Here is a 5,470-nt window from a genome sequence, read left to right as displayed (position 1 = left end):
TGAGAACTACAAAACCAGAAATAGACTTTTGCTGGGATGGTGAACTAGGCACACTGGTGGACCAGCTTCTCTCCTGTAGGGTGACACAGAAAGGAAAATAGAGGGCAACTTGGGGGCAGACAATTCAAGCAACCTGGAGTTAGAGGACAATTAGAGGGTGCAGAGCTGGAAACACAGGAAGGAGTCAAACCCCACTGGTGTTTAATGCTTCAAACTTACTCCTAAGACCATTTTGAAATTCATATGAAATAGATTCAAGATCATAATTTGGTTCTCATGGACTGATTTTCATTTGCTTTGGCTTCAATTTGAATATGCATATGAATAACTGTCTAACTCACAGTCTGCCCCAGACATTTGACTGCCTATATAGAGCCTCTCCAATGATTCCTTACACAAATGTAGTCAATCTGATTCCCATGAAGCTCATACCTGATTTACTATTACAGAAACAATATTAAATTGCCCATTTGTTGCATTTGGGGAGGAATCTTTTTTCTAATTAGTACAGCACTTGTCTGTCAGTTTGCTGTACTTAGCTAACTCATAGGTTGCTGTGAAGCTGAAAGTTAGTCCACTGCAATATCAAATGCAACAAAGGTCATCCATGGTAGACAGGTTTTAGCAGAGTTCCCAGATTAATGCAGATTAAGAAGTATGAGCAGCTACCTACTTCTTAAATAGCAGGCTGCTGAAAACTCTATGAACAGCAGAGGAACACAGAACAAAGGGATAATCAGCACAATATCACTAACGAATGGGAAGATATGGAAAGATTAATGGAAATTGGAATCACAAAGAGCTGTGCACTGAAATCAATATGAATGATTAAATGAAAAAATTAACGTGCTTTGTTAACTTTGATTGAAGTAACACAAAAATACTAATCTGAACAATAGGGAAAACAGACTTGAAAAAGTGAACATAAACCTAGACCTATACAGCTATCCATCAAGAGCTAACAGTCATGACTTTGAGGTCCAGGAAGAAGAGGATAAAATTGTCTATTATGGAAACAAATATAAACCTCAGATTCAAAAGCTGCATGCAAGCTACAAACAGACGAAACCTAAAGAAATCTATTCCAAGAACACAGTCAGAAAAAAAAATAAAACAAAACAAAACCTAATGGGGAAAAAAATTCAAATTTTTTCAGATTTCTTATTAGAAATCATGGATGTCAGAAGGAAGTGACACAATATGTTTCACATGCTGAAAGGAAAGAATGGTCAAAATCATAATCTTATGTCCAGTAAAAACAATATTTAGGAATAAAGGGGAAAGTAAGACATTTACAGATGGAAAAAAAAAACCCCGAAACAACCCTAAAAACTAAGAAAATGTCATCAGTAGACTTGTTGTTGTTATTGTTATGTGCCGTCGAGTCACTTGCGACTCATAGCGACTAAACTCATAGCCCTAAACTCCGCTCTGTCCTGTGCCAATCGCACTGTCTCTGACACTCCCATCCCAATTATCGCAGTCACTGAATCAATCCACCTCATAGAGGGCCTTCCTCTCCTGTGCCGTCCCTCCACCCTCCCAAGCATGATGTCCCTCTCCAAGAACATGTTGGATGGAGCCTCAGAATCCTTGCCTCCAAGGAGCCACCCGGTTTAACCCTCTCCAGGACAAATCTGTTTGTTTTCCTAGCAGTCCATGGTATTCTCAATACTCTTCTCCAGCACCACAGCTCAAAGGCATCAATTCTCCTTCTATCCTCCTTGGTCATTGTCCAACTCTCTGATGCATAGTGATTGCGAAGACCATGGCCTGTATCAGACGCACCTTAGTCTCCAGAGAGACACCACTGCTCTTCAGCACTTTGGAGAGGTCCCTAACAGCAGACTTTCCCATGGCAATGCGCCTTTTCATTTCCTGGCTGCTGGTGCCAAGACTTTTTTCAAGCTCTCTCAACAGAAAGAAAATATTAAAGGCAGAAATATCAGGAGGGGAAAAAGCAAAAATATTAGTAAATACAATAGATATTCCTTTTAATTTTTCTAAATTATATTTATAGTAGAACACTGTTTCTGTATGTTAAGTGCCATAGAATGGAATATGACACATAGAGATCTTATGAATGACAAATCTGAACCTTGCCCAATCCTGCGCTATCCTCATGATCTCTGTCATGCTCAAATCCCCTGCAGTAGTTACTGTGGTATTTAGGAATAAAGTCCATCACGTTGAGGGGCCTTTCTCTTGCTGACCCCTGCCGCCGCCGCCTCCTCCTCCTCCTCCTCCTCTTCCTTCTTCTTCTTCTTCTTATTATTATTATTAATGAAAATTTATAGAATTTTAGATACCCATTGACTCATTGCTGCAATTTTCTCCCTGCCCACTCCTCCCCCCAGTTCATTCTTCTCTTTGGAAAGTAAAAGATAAATTCTTTCATTGTTTTATAATCCCTCCCCCCAAGTCCACTCCACTATGCAGCCTTCATTCTAGACTCCTGTCATGACAATAATACCTAATCACATATCCCTTTTAAACAGTTCTCGCTCTCATCTGTATCAATGCAGTATACATAATTTATCCCTTCTTTCTCAGTTTCCCCCCAACCCTGATGTCAGGCCCATTTTACAACAGTGGCACTATGCAGTCCTTTTGTGACTATTTCACCCAGCATAATGTCCTCCAGGGTCATCCATTTTGAATAATATTACATGAGTGCCTTGTTTTTCAATGCAGCATAGTATTCCATTGTGTGACTATACCACAGCTTCTCTAGCCATTCATTTGTTGATGGGCACTTAGGTTGTTTCCTGGCTATTGTGAACAAAGCCACAATAAACATGGGTGTGTATATATCTGCTTGGATGTCAGAACTGGTTTCTTTAGGGTAAATTCCCAGTAGTGGAATTACAGAGTCAAATGGTATTTCTACTTGCAACTTTATGAGAAAGCACCATACTGCCTTCCACAGTGGTTGTACCATTTTGCACTCCCACCAACAGTGAATAAGGGTTACAGTTTCTCCACAACCTCGCCAGCATTTGTTGTTTGCTGTTCTGCTAAATGTTGCTATTCTGACAGTGGTGAGAGGATATCTCATAGTTATTTTGATCTTCATCTCTCTTAGAGCTAGGGATTTTGAACATTTCTTCATGTTTATGAGCATGATACCTCTCTCTAAAGACTAATTCCTCTGAAAAATATGCCAAAATATGTGAAACAAAGTTTACCATCCTTGCCTCTAAGGACCACCCTGGCTGTACTTCCTCCAAGACAGATTTGTTTGTCCTTTGGACAGTGCATGGCATAGTCAATACTCTTCCTCCAACATGATGTAAATGGCATCAATACTCTTCTCCCACAATGATGTCAAAGACATCAATTCTTCCTTAATCATCCTTACCTCCAGTTTTCGGATGCATATGAAACAAACAAAAAGACCATGGCCTAGACCAAGTGCTCCTTATTCTTTAAACTGGCATCCTTGTTGGTTACATCTGTAGATAAGTCCTTGACAGCATATTTTCCCAATGCAATGCACCATTTAATTTCTTGACTTCTGCTACCATGGATATCGATTCTGGATCCAAATAAAATTAAATTGGTGACAACTTCAATCTCTTCTCCATCTATCATGAGGTTATTTATTGATCCAGCGGTGAAGATTTTTTGGTTTTGATGTAGAGATTACTGTATAAAGCAGTTCTAAATATTTGTGGAAGAAATAGTTAAGACACATATTAAAAACAAAGAGTAAAGGGATGTATATAAATGTATGGTAGGTAAGATTGGCACAGGATAGAGCAGGGTTTAGGGCTGTTGTACACAGGTTTGCAACTTGACAACACATAATAACAAGAACAATGGTCTCTATAAATCACTCTAACAGGTAAACTGACAATTTTATATTATTGTTGTTAGGTGCCATCGAGTCAAGTACAACTCATAGTGACCCTACGAACAACAGACCTAAACCCTGTCCTATCCTACACCATCCTTATCATTCCTGACATATTTGAGCCCATTGAGGCAGTCGCTGTGTCAATCCATCCAGTTGAGGGTCTTCCTCTCTTTTGCCATCCCTCTACCTTCCCAATCATGATGTCCCCCTCCAAGGAATAGCCTCTCCTGGCAATGTGTCCAAAGTATGTGAGATGAAGCTTTATCATCTTTGCCTCCAAGGAGCACTCTGGCTTCATCTTCTCCAAGACATATCTGTTTGTTCTTTTGGCAGTCCATGGAATATTCAGTACTCTTCTCCAACACCACAGCTCAAAGACATTGATTCTTCTTCTGTTATCCTTACTCATTTTCCAACTTTCAGATTCATAGCAAGTGACTGAAAAGACCATGGCCCAAGTCAGGCACACCTTAGTCCTCAAATGACATCATTGCTCCTCAGTAATTTGGAGAGATCCTTGACAAAAGACTTTCTCAATGAACTACTGGTACCAACAGTGTTAACTGTAGATCCAAACAAGGTGAAATTGTTGACAGTTTTAATCTTTTCTCCATCTATCATGATGTCTATCAGTCCAGTGGTGAGGATTTTTGTTTTCTTGATGTTGAGATGTAAACCATATTGAAGGCTGTAGTCTTTGATCTTCTGCAGCAAACATTTTGAATCTTTCTCACTTTCAGCAAGCAAGATTGCATCATCTGCATAATGCAGGTTGTTGAGTCTTCCTCCTGATGCCACATTCCTCTTCAAAGTCCGGCTTCACAAATTATTTGCTCAGCATACAGACTGAATAAGTATAGAGAAAGAATACAACTTTGACACACACTTTTCCTGATTATAAACCATGCAGGGTCCTCTTGATCTGTTCAGACAACAACTTCTTGGTCTAGGTATAGGTTTTGTATGAGCATAATTAAGTGTTCTGAGAGTCCCACTCTTCTCAATGTTAGTCATAATTTGTTACAATTTACAGTCAAAGACTTTTTAAAAAATTTTTATTTTATACTGGTTTACATATAAATTCATATACATTGTTTTTCACACTGGATCTTTCTCCTTTCTTTTGCACAGTCGATAAAGCACAAATAGACATTCTCTGCTTTCAGCTAGAATCTATCTGAAATCAGCAAAGGTATTTCTAGCGCCACAGCCTCTTCTAAATGTTGCTTGGACTTCTGGCAGCTCCCTGTCAATGTACTGTTCTAGCCATGTTTGGATGAGAGAGATCCATATTTGTTCCTAGTCCCAAGAAAGGTGATATAACAGAATGTGGAAATTATTAAACAGAGACATAAATGTAGATTATACACATGGATTTCACCTGTTGGTATGCATAGGAATCAGATCAATTACATCTGTGGAAAAAACCGCTGGAGAAGCTCAATATCAGCTGTGAAAACTAGGCCGGGGACTGATTGTGGAACAGACCACCAATTACTCATATGCAAGTTCAAACTGAAGCTGAAGAAAATTAAACCGAATCCACAGGAGCCAAAATATGACTTTAATTTCATCCCACCTGAATTTCAGAATCATCTCAGGAACAGGTTT

This window comes from Elephantulus edwardii, unplaced genomic scaffold (genome assembly GCF_000299155.1).
Source record: "Elephantulus edwardii isolate Elephantulus edwardi_28Jun2011 unplaced genomic scaffold, EleEdw1.0 scaffold00016, whole genome shotgun sequence".
Taxonomy (NCBI): domain Eukaryota; kingdom Metazoa; phylum Chordata; class Mammalia; order Macroscelidea; family Macroscelididae; genus Elephantulus; species Elephantulus edwardii.
Note: the sequence above shows the minus strand (reverse complement) of the source record.